The following is a 16,193-nucleotide window of genomic DNA, read 5'->3' as shown; positions in this document are numbered from 1 at the left end:
TCAGTGGCTGGTATGGCCGTCTGATAGGGTACCGTGCTGCCCAGGGTTGTCTGGTTATGGATCTTCTGATGTATACTGGGCAGAGTCCCAGTGCAGCACTTTGTAGGTTCATTTGCTCTTCATACGTCACATACCTTAGTAAGTACGCTCCTGGTACCTCGAAATGAGGGGAAAGGGTGCAGGCCATGTCTGGGACCTCCTTTACAGCACGATAAAGCAGTGAACAGAGTCAAACAGTCAACTGCGATCAAAGAACAATGGGCAGCGTTGAAGGGTCATGATAGTACGCTCGTTGTCGAACATGTTTGAATCACAGGTTGCAGTGGGTTGACATTGAACGTAGGGATTTCATTTGTTCTGGCTTCCAGGGGCCAAATTACAGAAACTTTGCACCAGTGCAAGTGCAAGGTTTGCACGGTATTAGCATTAGGGGAACGTTTGCCCTATTTTTAAAAACACTTGCAGATATTAGAAAATTATTGCTCCATGTCAAGTGGAGTTTGTCATGGTATAAGCACCAGGGCAAAAATTGTCCTTGGGCAAAAAAGATAAAGCTTCACTCCATTATTGCACCAGCGCAAAGTTTGCCCTAGTGCTAATAAGGAATGGTATTATTACTAGGGCCGACTTTGCCCTGGTGAAAAAACACATTAGAAATGCATCTTTTGTGCACTTTAGAAATGCATCTTTTGTGCACTATGGCAATTTTTTGCCTGGCGCTTATACCATGCGAAACTGCACTTGTCATGGTGAAATAGTCTTCTAATGTATCCAAGTGTTCTTTTTAAAAATAGGGCAAACTTTGCCCTTGTGCTAATACCATGCACTCTTTGGACTTGAACTGGTACACGGTTTCTGTAATCGGGACCCAGGTGCTTAAGTCCAACTCAAGGGTCAAGGCTAGTCCTTTCTCTGGCTCTCAAACACAGGGGAGGCTACCACACAACCTCAGGGGTCCTACAACACAGTGAGGTCTGGGGCAGCAGGGTTGCTTGCAGAGATTTGGTTTTGGTACTGCAGCAGATGTCACCTCCAATGATCGTTGGGGATGGTTAAGAGACAGAGCTCACCTCTGCAATGGAAACCCTGACTTCACCTTAGAACTGGTGGACTCTGGAAAGGACTACTCTCCCAGCAGTGTCCAACAAAACCTTCTTTCTGGATATGAGGCCAAAGGATGATTCAAAGAAGTGGTATGAGAACACAGGCCACTGGACTGCTAGCATGCTTTCCGGTTCCAATCCCTGCTCTTGAAAGGAGTGGACTTTGCCCTTCTGGCATCAGACCCAAAGTGATTTGCTCCAGAGCAAGTAGAGGGGACAGGAAGGAGATAGAGGCAGAGTGACACAAAAGTACATGAATCTTCCCTAAACCGTGCAGATGTCTCCCTGGCTACGCTAGCCCCGCTCCTTCCCTTCTCGATAGAATAAAAGGCCTTTAGAAATGCAGCAATGTGCTGTGAGGCATAGTCCTTTGTGAATGGGTGTGCCCTTTGTTTTCTGATCCAAGGACAGCTTCCTGTGGAGTGGCTGTCTATTTGGAAGGGGTGTTACATGCCCTTATAAAGGACCAAAGGAAGGCAATCTGCCAAGCCTACAGTTCTGCCAGTGGGAAGTGGGAGCCTTGTCAGGAACAAACACACATAACTGTTCCAAAGCTGAAATTGACCCACTGGGCTGACACATGCATGATATCAATTTAATGTTGCTGAAACAACCATGAGAGATACTAGTCACCATTCCATAACTCAGGTATGGCTATATATATGTAGTTTACGGAACAGGGGTGCATATTTTACATATGTCAGAGCAGCTGTCAAGAGGGCACTTGAGACCTCTGATGCTGCTCTGGGCCACTGGTAAGGCATGTACTTCAAATCAGGGTATTGATGCTGCAGGGCACAAGTACACACTTTGCTTTTGGCATGGAGGTTATGAAAGGGGAATCTGATCAGCAGATTTCCCTTTCAGAGATGGAATTACCTGCATCATTATATTAGTTAATAACAATCAAAAAAGCCAGGCCTTCTACACCATTGCCAGATGGCAATCCTCACAAGCCCATTCTCCACACGCGAGGAGGCTGAGTCTTCCAATGCCGAAGACCTGACAAACATGCTGACCCCAGCGTCTTTGACCTGCACGCCATCACCATTGCTGAACAGCACTGCACTTTTGGAACCTGTCGCTGCTACTCTCCAACTTGACCTCGGCCCGGTGAATAAAGTGCCCAGACTCCTAGTTTATCACTAAATACTTGTCTCGTCATAGTCATGCCCCAAAAGACAGGATCTAAACGTATTGGAAGTGGACCTGTCCCCCTTGTCTGCCTTAAAGGACTCTAGTTCTCCTTTTCTCTATCATTTAAAAGCCATATAATCATTGGCTATGTTGCTAATGACATCTTTGCCTGAGCAGCCCTGCCCACCAATCCAGAGTGTCCATTTAATTTAAAATGCATTTTGTTTGTTTAATTAAATAACCTATTTTTTTGTGGAAATTTAGTTGTGCAATCTTTTATTTTGGTATTTCCATACCATGATTATATTGCTTCTGAACTGGCTTGCTCCCCTCCTGAAGAGTACAGGCTACCCTCAGACTGCGCTACACCAACATGCAAAGGACAATTATTTCCCAATGTAGCCTATGGGGTTGGTCTATAAAGCTTAATTAGTACACCACTATTTTCCTGCTGATTGGTTAATCAGCAGGATGTATCTGACAGTAAAGCTTGCTATTGATGCTCTCCCCTGTCATATCATTACCTGCCAATGGTGCTCTTGCACTTTGCGAAGCATTAGGCCATCTAACAGCTTCTGATGCCATCCCTCGTCTGGCCAATCTCCACATTCTCTTCACACATACTCTCTCCATTCTGGCTCTCTGCTCCTCTGAGCCATTCCCTAGTCCTTTACCTTTGCTACCTGTTCTCAAAGCCTTCCTCCTGGCATGCTTTTTGGTGTGTCTGACTCTTTCCCCAGGCTATTATCAGGTGGCAAAACTCCCACCTTAAGACACGCTGCTCAATTATAGCGTGGATGATGGGAAGCGATTGTCAATAATCAAGACAGCAGTGCCTCTTAAAAACGGGTACAAGTCCTAGTTCTCCACAAAATCCTGCCTCAATGCTCATTATCTTCATCCGGTAACATTACACGTAGATAATACTTGATGCACTGGCATTTTATAATGGCACTTCAGCTCTGATGCGAGGGATGGAAAAGGTTTTATCAGGCTTTATTACCCCTTACTCTCATTTACAACCTCAGCCCTCAGGCCAATAAATCAGTTGGGGACAAACAGCATCTAGAATAGGCCTGGAATTGTGGGCGAAGCTATGGTAGTATCTCAGGCTCAGAATTGACCATTCCAAATTTAGAAATGCTTCCATTCATTGAAGCCTATCCCAAGGTGATGTCATAGATCTATGCTGACTTGTAGAATGAAGTAAACATGTTGGTGCAAAATCTTTTTCACTGAGTGAGGTTTAAGGGTTGTTAAGGATCTAAGACATTCTAATTAGTCCTTGCCCAGGAGAGGCTGTGTCCTGCCCCATTTCTAACAGGATTAGAGAGTGAATGGTGTAACTGAAGCTGGGAGAAAGAAACCATATCTGCAGTCGGAGTGGCTGCGGGATGGCAGGTAGTAGTAAATGGGTAGTAAAGATCTGAAACTTAATTTAGATGGTTAAAACATTCAGAAAACAAGCACAAGAAGCCACTCTTAGCATCAACCATCATGTCACTGTGCCATTGCAATAGCAGCTTCTGGTGAACTATTGGGCTTTAACTGTTTCTAACAAGAACACATATCTGTGTTTCTAGCATAAGTTACCGTGTCCCTTTCAAGGGATGTCTTAATCTAAAGCTGGTTAAAAGTCTAACATGATTTGTTCCATCATGCTATAGATAAGCAAGGTGATTCTTGCCGCAGGTTAAATGCACAGTCACTTACAACAACCCTTTTGTAGTATCCATATAAAGTATTACTTCTGTCCCATGTGCAGGTTATATAAAGTCATCTACTCTACATCAGAGGGCTCTTAAAAAAGGTTGGAAGTAAAACTTCTTCCTTGTTATCTTGAAAATCAGAAAATAAATTGGTAAAAAAGGATGGTGGGTATCAGGCATCATCAGGAACGTTTCTGAGCAGGTCATGACATTGTTTGAGTCATTTTTAGTAAACAGACGTCAGTGGGTGACATTTGGAGGTTATGCCTCAGACCCTATTGTAATGAGTTGTGGAGTTCCGCAAGGATCTTCACTATCCCCCGTTGTATAATTTGTATATGCGACCCGTGCTGAACATTGTGAAAAGTCATGGTTTGAGTTACCACTCGTATGCTGATAACATGCAAATTTACATTAAAATGTAAAACATTGAGGTGGCCTTCATTAAGGTTAATCATTGTCTGGAAGACATAAACAAGTGGGTTGCAATAAAACAGCTTCAACTGAATGCAGCCAAAACTGAGCTTATTCTGTTTGGACCTAAGCAGCAGGTTCTGGTTGCAAGGGAATCTTTTGCCACATGTATCTTCGGTGAGGAGCTTCAATTTACTATTAAAATCAAGAATTTTGGCTGCCTGTGGCATGAAAACCTGGGCAGTGAAGCACAGATTGGGGATAAGGTTGAGGAAGTTTATTACTCCTTTTGGATGCTCTGTCAGGTTTTACCATTCACCCCTGGGGAGGATCATGCAGCAGTGATAGGGGCATTGACAAATACCCATTTGTACTACCGCCACAGCCTTCTGATGGGTATCCTTGCCAAACAACTGTATAGGCTCCAGAAGGCCCAAAATGCGAGGGTCAGACTAGTTGGCCGGCTTGGTAGATCGGCCATGTTTACCCTCTTCATAGAACAATACACTGGCTGGCATTGAAGGACAGCATTAAATTTAAGGTGGCATGCTTGATTTTTAAGGTATGTAAACGTATTGGCCCCGGAGTAGCTAAGCACTAAAATCTGCCATCACCAACCCCTTAGGGCACTCCGATCAAGGTTTCAGATGCTGCTGAGTAGTCCATGCTCGGTATCTGTTTCTTGAGGAGACAGAAGATTTGCTATCTTTCTATCATAGAATAGCATACCTCTGCAGATTAGGGGCTCTCAGACACTTACTCAGTTTTGGAATGTCCTTAAAACTTTCCTATTTAAATAGTAACAGGGCAGTTTAGATGGTGGCCTATTCATCCTCCTTTATTTTTGTGCTATAAGTGCTTTGGTCCAACTGTGCCTTTATATGGTTAAGTCTGCCCTGAGCGCGTTATAAATATTCAAAAATCAAAATCAAATCATTTCGCAAAAAACTGTGTATGATTCTTTAGATAAAAGAGCTCGAGCACACTAACACATTGAGCTGACACTATGCTGACAAGAAGGCAACAAAGCTGAAATGTTCTAAGGGAATGCAACCAAAGCTGCAAGAACATTCTTGTCCAGAAATTGAGGGGAGCATTTAAGTAGAAATAGTGAATGACAATAAAATGCCTTTTTAGCATATTTATATGTGTAGACTAGTGGCTCTATCAGATGTGCCACACCAATGTGATAATTCCATTTATACAATCCAACCCCACAATTCAAGGAAGAGAACAGACTGAGGTATTCAATAATCGAAAAGTATTTAAAATAAGTGTTCCTATTCAAACAGGTTTCCAGCATTACCCTATAGACCACTACACAAGGGTATATATCCTGAATAAATACAAAATGAAATGTCACCTGCCTACATGATTCTCACTATTAGAAATCCACAACAACATGCACTTTCAATCAAAAAGTTGTCATCCAAATGTTATAAACAATAGGCATTTTATCATTCCAATTTGCAAGCATTGGCTTGTCGTTAACACAGAACTAAAACCATTTCACATAATGCAAGTACGATTGAACATTTTATTTTATCTAAAATCAAGACACAGGTTGCATAACGTTAATGGGAATATAACAATCACAATACTTCGCCACCTCCCCTGTGCAGGTGTGAAACAGTGATTGTTTTTACTATGTAGAGGTGTAGTGAAAAGCATCAAGGCACTTGCGTTAACCTACTGAGCTATCTTGCATATATCTCGAGTTTATTCGAAGCGTGGAAGAAAATGCTGTCCAGCCAGGCCTCTCGTACTGAGTGAGCCAGCATGCTTGCGAGGGGTTAAATGCGAAGGCCCTTTTGAGACATAAACATCTAGTTTTGCAAGAAGCCCTGCGCAGCCTGCCTTTAGGAGCCAGGCACAGCCTTCCTCCACTGCGCTCTGCGAGTCAGGTGCACTTATATTACAGAAATGTAGAAGGCGCTTCCCAAAACAATGTAAATGGAGCCTGGGAGCCAAGACTGGGAGTTTCTAGTTGGAACTTTCCAGGCGAAAACATGTTTGGCTGCATGGAAGGTTTGGCCTAGAAAATTCTCAAAGAGCTGGTACGTCATAGTGATTGACATGCCCTAATAAGAGATCTTTACCTGAACAAGTTAGGCAGGGACACTTCCTGGGCTGTTTGAGAGAAGCATGCACGTAGAAAACAGCGCCTGCACAACCAGCCAGCACTAGAGGGCAGAGGCTCCTGCTACCACATTCCTGCTCGTGTGCAGGCTTTTGGGGGCTAGGCCAGTGCCAAAGCAGTGCCGGGCACAGAGTGGCGTGGGTCCTGAGTGTGATTCTATCGTATCTGCATCAACGATTTCTAGGAGCATAAGAATAATTGCATATTCATCTGTGACTGATAATTTGCATTACCCAGCTTGCACTTTAATTCCGATACTATTGAAAACTGCTGCCTGATTCTGATTAGTTTATGTAGTAAATAAATGCAAGCATAAAATCTTCTGAGTGAGTGGCGTTCTCCCAGACTGAGTTCATTGTGTCTCGTATAGTTTCTGGCTTGTGAGGAAAGGTGATTAGGAGTTATATTGCACCAAGGGCTGGCCCCAGAGGGTGCTGTTTCCCTTTTCACTACAAGAGGCCACTTGAAATATATACGCAATGGCCGGCTAGCATAGTACTACACATTAGGCCATGCACGTGCAGAAGATGACTTGTTTGCATTGGCTAATATAAGTTTGAATTCAATGGTAATGTTGTTGGGTATCTGTTTGCTCTCCTGAACCTACATATACACTTTGTTTGCCAAATATGTTGGAGCAGTTCTCTATAGACTGTTTATTTGACTTTCATTATACCTGACTTTGCTTCTTCTCATTTATCGGTATGTAATTGTGTGTGTGTGTGTGTGTGTGTGTGTTTGTGTTTGGCTTTCCTTGAATATGAATGGATTCCTTTCCATCTAGGTGCATGTACAATTTCAAAGGGACCTTAATGCAGGGGTCAATTACGAATTTACCTCATTTTGAAATCAATCCGCTTGTGCAGACTGGTAATTCTTCTATGGACTGTCAAGGCTTCCCTCTCTAAATGGACAAGTCTTCAGTCTTCTGTTAAGAGGGCCCCAAAAAGTCAATCCAAACCAGACTCAATTAAGAAGTAGACAAGGTGTGTAGCAATTATTATTGCCACATACTTTTTTATCATCCAAATAAAGAGGGCCATGATACAAGCATTCAAATCTTGTGTCTATCGTAATATCAATTAAAAACAACAGCATAGCTACTACAGATCTGTCATCAGTGACAACATAACTAATTCTCAGTTTATAAAAACCTACACAGACTGGAGATAGGTTATTGAGCTTGATTACATATGGCTTCTATTGGGGTTAAATATTTTCAATGGGTAACACATATCTGATGGCTCCTCCTGGAACCACCCTCATATTGATAAAAGTAAAATTGTATCACCTCACCGACAAAGGATTGGTTGACATACTACTTGATGGGCAGCATGCCTCTAAGGATTTTGATAGGTTTTTGCACATTGCTTACCAAACATGGACATTTGCCATGTCATAAAGATATAAGCCAGACAGATAGTAGGGCAGAGAGGCCCATGAGCTGTTCAATGGAGAAAAAAATATATATATCATCCCTCATTCTCAGGCCATGAGACCAGGCAATCCATTTGTACTTGGCCCTGTGTAGCATCTTCTGTCTACGTGTGTTTGTGGAAGTAATGCAGGTGGATTATCTATGTTGGTTTCGGATAAATAGTGAGTGTTCTCCAATTATGAGTCGCACGCTACAAGAGTGTGTATGAAATGGAATTACCTCCTATGTATTGCAATTTGAGCTCTTCTCAATGTGTGTTTCGTGTTCTCTAATAACCAGTGGGGACACTCTTCAATGACTCTTCATGGAGTCTTTTGGCTCACTGTTTTGATGCACCTGGTTAACAAAGACTCATTGTATTATAAAACTTTAATTAATATGAGTGTTTCTTGCTTGTTACTTATGAACTGCTATCTTGTGCTTTTGTTCCGCCGTACCAATACTCCCTATTTCATTTTAACCTTGCCACTATTTGCCAACTGCCGCCTGAGCTCTGCACAGATTTGTATTTCTGTGGATTCAGCATTTTGAGCTCTCTCAAAGTCTTGAGGCCTTTCTTTATTTAAAAGCACTCAGTGGCTTCCATTTTAAAGAAGATGGCTACCTAACTAAACTTTGGGCCTCATTACGAGTTACACAGGAAATCAGTGGTAAATCGGCCTTGGTGGATTTACCATTACCACCTTTCATCTCCGCAGTAACACAGGAAATCAGTGGTAAATCGGCCTTCGTGGATTTACCGTTACCGCCATTCATCTCTGCAGATTTACCACCAAATTACAACCTGGTGGGTGCGCGCACACACCAATGGTGGTAATGGTAATTATGGCTAGCAGAGTTAATGCTGAAAACTGTATCAGGGACAAGGTGGTGGCCGCAGGGCACATCCAACGTGATGTAGAGGACATGAAGAAGAGGCACTAGTCCACCAGGACACTGACAGACACTCCTGCCATCCAGATGGACAAGCCCACAGGGTCAACACAGATCCCAGGTGTGCTCTCTGTGCCATGAAGAAGATGCCAAGGCAGTGCCATATTGGGACCGACTGCAGACGCACAGGTGAGTCAGACTGAAGAAGTCACCAGTCACAGCAGGCCACTGCATGCATGGATGTAGACCAGAATGAGGGTGTCTCTCCTGCATCCAGCCACCTATATTCCCCCGTCCACAAGTTTTCACCTGAGTCATCCCCCTGAGCAGCCTCTCGCCACTGCACATGTCCGCTGTGCCCTGCGCTATGCGGAGGACTCATCAGACGATCAGGCCAGGGATGCTCAGCGTCATGCCCAGCACGAGGAACATGTCCAGATGCTAACACCTGCCCTCACACTCCAGGCCATTTGGGACCGTCTGGACCAGATGGAAAAGAGGCAGGCAGAAATGCACACCATTGCACAGGAACACTCGGGGCATGCCAAGGAAACGTGCGACTGCATCCAGGGGGCCTCACACCGGTTGTCGCGGTCATGAGACCATCGCCAAATCCATACATCTGAACCTGGAACATCTACGGGAACCATGCAGGGGAGCTCACAGTCTGCTACCCCTACAGAGGGGTCAACGCAGAGCACCCAGCCTAGGCGCTCGCATCGGCATGCTGCAAATGCTGCAGGGCCATCAGACAAGAGGAATAAGCGCAATCGCTAATATAAGTGGTAGTTGTTGTTGGGGATGGGGGTGGGGGGCGATGGTTGTTATTGGGGACGGGGTGGGGAGTGGTGGTTGTTATTGGGGATGGAGTGGTGTGGTGGTTGTTATTGGGGATGGGTGGTGGTTGTTGGTTGTTGTATGTGATGTTGCCTTTTTGCCAGTTTTAAACACACTTGAATCTTCTTCAAATTGGTAGTATCAATTAAATGAAATTTAGACAGGTGCATGCATTTCATGTATGGGTGCCATGTCTCTGGAGTCAAAAATAATGTTCTATGAGCACCAGGCAGACCATACAACCTTCTCTTGCTACCCCACATAGGGCCTGGGTGCCCAGTCCACTCCTCCCACCTCTTCCTCATAAGAGCTATGGGGGGGTCATTGTCCTCATCTACGGACATTGCTCCATTCCTGCGTATGCACATGTTGGGCAGCATGGTGCAGGCCACCATGAATTTCCCTACTTTTTCAGGGCTGTAAATCAGTGCACCACCTGTGTGACGTAGGCACATGAACCAGGATTTGCCAAATGTATTTTCAATGCATGTTCTTGTTCTCCTCTGTGCATCATTATAGGCCATCTCCTCTGGTGTAACAAGGGTGTCATTATCCATGGCAACTGTGGGTACCCAGGATCACCTGCAAGACATAAAAGGACTGTGTGAGAAATGGAGGTGTGTTGTCCGTGGTAAAAGTGCACATGCATACTCCTATGTGCATGTCTCAGTGGATGGGCACAGAGCACCTTCTGTGCATCAGGGTTGTTGGGACAGGCTCAACATGGCTACCTTGCAATCATATGCATTGTGGATTCGGTAGTCATGTGTAGTCTGTCTGTCAATGATGTGACATTGGCAATGCACTGGTCAGCTAAGGTGTGGCGCCATGTAGCGTAGATGGATATGCTTACATGGGTTGTACGTTGACCTGATTGCGTGGTTCAGCCTTGAATGGCTGGATGCCCTTATTCATCAAAGGTCTCAAGTCTGTGTCCTGGGGTGTGTCAGTCACAGTGCCTGGCCTATTCTGGGTATCATTGTTGTTGCATCATAGTACTTGTGGTTCATTCACTTTACTACTACCTACATGCCGCAGGTGCATGTGAGTGCTTTTTGGCAGTCAGGACTGAGTGCTACTTACCCACAGGTCAGGTGTGCTGTCCTCTGTGACTCTCCATGTATGCAGGCAGGGTGCTGTTTCTCAGAATCAGTGCATCGTGTGTCACCCCAGGATACCGGGCACAGCACTTATTGATGGTGAGATCAGCATCACAGGCCTTATGCATGTTCATAGAGTGATATTGTTTCTGGTTGCGGTATGCCTGTTCATTTGCCTGGGGTGTTACCAATGCCACATGGGTGCAGTCGAATGCTGCAATTGTGTTGGGCAAATGTGCTCTGCTGTAGAATCTTTCTTTTGCTGCATGCACCTGTGCCTGGGTGAGGTTACCAGACATTTGGTCGAAAAAAATTGGTCGACCAGACAAATGGTCGAACCAATTTGCTCGAAAACCAAATGGTCGAATTTTTTATTTTTTTATTTTCACCCCTTTTTTTTTTTTGTTGGGGGGGCCACCCGCAACCCCCTTTTTTTTCTAAAAACCCATTTTTGTAAAAAACGAAAACGCGAAAAATAAATATATAATTAAAAAAAAAATTTCGACCATTTGGTTTTCGACCAAATTGCGCCGACCAAATGTCATTCGACCAGTTTTAGGTCGACCAAATGTCTGGACACCCCTGGGTGATAGGCAAGGAGATGTGCAGGTGTGTGTGCATCATTAGGTCATAAAGGACTTGGTCCAGCACCTTTGAAATTGTGGGCTGAGACATGCCATAAAGTACCCCTATTGTTTGTTGGAATCCATCTGTACCACAGAAATGTAGGACGGGCACAAGCTTCAGCAGGGTGGGAGGGTTGATATTTGGATTGAAATGGCACTCTGCAGTTGTGTCTGTGTCAGGGTGAGCAGGGGGGCGATGGTTTGGTGGTCCAGTCTGTATTAGGTGACTAATTGCCTGTCCGTGAGTGCCCATGGGGATGGTCAGACACGTGGTAGCCTCTGAGGGACAATACCAGCTCTGGAACAACTGACTTTCCTCCACAAATGTCTCAAAATCTGGCTACAGCTTGACAAGGTGCTTCTGAGGTGAAGTTTTTCTCCATCCTCGCACTGCCCAAGGAATATTCACAGAGGGACATGCGTGCCACCAAAGCGGCTACCCCAATCTTACTCTCACTCCAAGAAGTCTGATTCAGGTTAGAGTTGACACTAAGAGTTCCAGACGGAACATACTTAATGGAATAACCATCAATATTTAAGCAGGCAATAATGGGATGATGGTCACTCACCAAGCGTTGGAAAAACATACATATCAGTGATCAAAGAGGTGGCATTTGCTGTGAAGATGTAGTCAACAATACTGGAGCTATTATGGCAACGTCTGGTAAACTGTGGAGGTGTGTAACAATATTAAAGCCTGTAGAATAAAGCATGTTAGCCAGGCTAATTCCAATGCGGCAATCCTTATTAAGCATTCCCTCTGGTGAAGTCAGAGGCTCCAATTTCCACTCCCTCCCCATGACATCCAACGGGATCCTGTAGTTAAGATTGCCTCATATCATTGTATGGGCCCGACCCATCCTAGAATTAATACATCTTCAACCACCTTAGCTACATCAATGTGAGTTCCTCGACATGTAGGGTCATAAATATTGATAATAATGATGTCTTTCATCCCCACCCTATAGCGGTCACTTAAGTGAGTGACTCTGACTATTAACACATTCAAGGATACACAGACTATTTATTCCATGCGGAGGATTTCTTTTAACTCTCAAGATCAGACCTCCTTTGAACCAGCCCCTAGGACCCTGAGTTGCCAGTTTAGAAATTGTAAACCATCCATCAATTACAAGAGGTTCCAGATGCCAAGTCTCTTGTAAAGCCAGGATGCGGAAATGATCAATGTGCTCAAGTAAACCATCCGGCCCAAATGAATGTACATGTCCCTGAGTGTTCCAACAGACCATCAGGAACAGCGGACCGGGAGCACTGCTGTCTACCTTGTTCTGTCATATTGGCAAGACATTCCCAAAGACAGTCCTCCCCTGTGTTCCCACTCCTGATTCCACTAAGCTTAACATGTTCAGCACGACTCATGTGTGGACCAACCGCAGACAACGATACAACATCCCCCTGCACCCATTAGTGAGAGATTTAATACCGCCACTCTGGAGTTGAGGAGCCAGCATCTCCCCCGGTAACGGCTTGGTTAGCCGGTAATCTATGTTCCCCCTCTTCATTCACCTCCATGACCATGCATTCATAATAGATCTTTAAAAAGGATGAGCAATGTTCAATTACATAATTAATAGTGTGTTCAACGAGGCAGTGATGTTTGTTATATTTTCACAAACGTCAACAATCTTGATGTCATCGCTTCTAATGAAACACAAAGGTAGTATAGTATGGAATAATTCCCAAGCAACCTTGTTCTGTTCAGATAGAAACTTTCCCCATCACAGAATTAACAGCTGATTCTAAGAACTCTAACCTTGCTTGAACATTTGATGGCTGTGGATGCCTGTTGAGTGACTCATCAGCAATGCACGGATCTGTCTGAACCAGACCACTGCTGACCTGGCACTCATCCGCCTCAACGGGAAAAGTGTCAGGAATGACAAACAACCTTTCTAGATTGTACACAAGCTCATCTGTCAAATCATGTATTACTTCTATTTGTTCCTGTTGTTGCATGCCCTCTCTTTGTGCAGCCCTTAACCAGGCCATCCAAAAGTTGTCTAGGATCCAAATTGCCCGGCCCAAAGGCATTGGCCACTAACTCAATCATTTTCGTGCTCAGGCAAGGTAGAGAGGCAGTAAGTTCCACTGCTAGTTCAATGCAGAAACTGTTTACTTTCGTTGGATTAGAACGTGAAGGGTCTCTAGCTATGAAATAATTAGTGATTCTTGTGTGTGGTGGTCTTATTTGGCCTACTAAAGTCACCAAATCTAATAGTTTTCTGAGGACGTGTCCTTGCAGAACGAAGTAAATGATTCTTTGCTTCTGGTCAGTGGCATTTTTTACCCCCAGACTCAGCGCTCCATCCTCAATCTCTGATCACGTGGGTCCAAGCAACACGATTGAGCGTTCATCTTCTTCACAGATGGTTGTTAAAGGCATTGCCAGGTCCTCCATAGTTTCCTGGCGAGCATCAGCAACACACTTAGCAGATCGCGCTGCAGTTGCACCAGAGGCACGCCGCTTCAGCGTTTTCACAGCCATAGTCAGCCATGAAGACAATCGTGGGTCAGTCAGAGGCTCGGGAGGGCAGTGCACACTGAGCAATGGCTCAAAGAGCAACCACTGTAGTCACCACTGCTCTGCACTGCCTCTGTCTCTATTCACCTCCGCTCTCCTCTGGGGACCCTGGGATGCTGGCTCCCAAATAACACAAATGAATGCCACTCTTTACTATGTCAAACAGGTGGCAAACACAACCCCCTGAGACCTGGCACCATTCACAGGGATAGATAGAAAGTAAATAGAAAGTAAGCAAATAACCAAGTAACCAATTAACTAGGCGTTAACTAGGAGGTAATAGGTATGGATGCTGCCATTACTATTAGGAATATATGACACTAGTGAAGGCACAGATAAAGCAGATAGCTGTGGTGGATGCCAAGCACATCTTAAGGCCAGGAGCCGCCACCGCCACACTGAGAGAAAGAAATACAGAGGATGCAGTTCCCACAACACCAGAAACCCTGAAGCACAGTCAGGGAAAAGAGAAGACGCCTAGTCCCACCCCATGGGGTGCTATATGCTATATGCACTCACTGCTGCCACCACCATCACAACCCAGATCACGAGGTTTTCCTGGATTAGCATTAGAATCACATTGGTTGGACAGCAAAATCAGCAAATATACTGGGCGAGGTTTCTGCCTGCACAATCTAAAAATACCTGCTTTAGCCAATAGAATTGGTGCTACACAGCACCATGGCACCACGATAAAACCATCTCCACATGTCTCAGTAACTGGTCCCAGGACAAAACCAGCCCATTACTGGCTGTCTCCACACTATGGTCTCACAACCGTCACTCTGCCAAAACATTAGAGGAAAGGGTCAGGAGATCAGGAGATGTCAACGAGTATGTCAAGCTGCACTGCTGTTCAGCTGATCAGCACAATCTCAGCCCAATCTTTGTCTCCATCTGCAACTGCTTCCGACACATTTTTTTCAAACAAAAGTTCTCTTTACAAACAGATCAAGGCGTATTGCTGCTGGGGCAAACATTTATATATTAATGAGTATTGTATGATGAAATTTGATAATTTTACACATATGCACCCTTTAAGGCAATTGGAAACATGGTGACCCCCATTTTATTTTGCATAATCTGATAGATACTACATCTGGCTAAAACCTACCAAATGTTCAGGTCAATCAGAGATTTGGTTATGATGCACCCAATTAATTTTGTTATTACACATTTAATGTAAGGTTTTCAGCATGTTAAATGCATTTATTTCTTTGGTGTGCTATTGAATCTGTTCTCCTCGGGAGATGATAAATCTTCCCTGTCCATGTTACCACTATCCAAAGCAAACACTTTGTGTGCATATGCTCTATGAACTTTCACTTTTATATGTCAAGTCATATTTCTGTTTGCAGTGCCTCTGAATGTTATTTATCCTTCTGTTGACGTATTATAGCTAATGCATGAATTTCTTTAATTGATTATGAACAGGGTTATAGGTTCTCCTTGAAAATGAAGCATGTTGTTCATTAGTGAGTTTCTGAAGTAAATGTATTGTTTATACAATGGAGGAGCATTTTGGAGTGGTCTGAAAGACAACTGGCCTGACCATAGCATATACAAAATATTCCAACAGCTTCCAACTGGAGGGGAGCCCTTGTCACCTCTTCAGAATGTCCTGCAAGTGAGAATGAAACATAGAATCAAATTAAATTATAATTTCTATTTGAAGCACCATCTGGGTTTAATTTTTCAATGTTTCTAATACTGACCTGCCGTTTCAATATATATTGCATGGTAAAACAAAACATGATAGCATTATCAGTCTGATTCTTAGGTTTTAATACAACATAGTTTGAAATGGCATCACATACCTGCCACTGGACTGGTTGACCTCCTTTCTCTCAGACCAACCATCTCTCGTTCAACTGGGCCTTTTTTCTCCTCCATCACACTCTCCACCTGTGGCATCCCTCAGGGCTCTATCCTCTTGCCGTGGCTCTTTAACATCTACCTTGCCCCTCTAGGCCATTTTTTTATGCCTTCTTTCCTCACTTCCATTGTTATGTGGATGACACGCAGCTCCTCCTTCAAGCTTCGCTCCATTGCCTCCTCTTCCTCCTCAGAGGCATTGTCCCTTTCGTCACCTTACCCCAGAAACACAATGTCTCCAGAACGTTGGTCCTTTCTAGGCTGGACTATTGCAACAGCCTCTTCCTCAATCTGCCTAAATCCTCCATTCGCCCCCTTCAACTAATCCAGAATAGGACTGCAAGAATTATCCCTGGCTTCAAGGCCAGGGACTGCATCTCTCCAGCCCTATAATCTCTC

The sequence above is a fragment of the Ambystoma mexicanum genome, chromosome 11, assembly GCF_040938575.1.
Source record: "Ambystoma mexicanum isolate Mex_15411 chromosome 11, UKY_AmexF1_1, whole genome shotgun sequence".
In the NCBI taxonomy this organism is placed as follows: domain Eukaryota; kingdom Metazoa; phylum Chordata; class Amphibia; order Caudata; family Ambystomatidae; genus Ambystoma; species Ambystoma mexicanum.
This window is presented reverse-complemented; position numbering follows the sequence as displayed.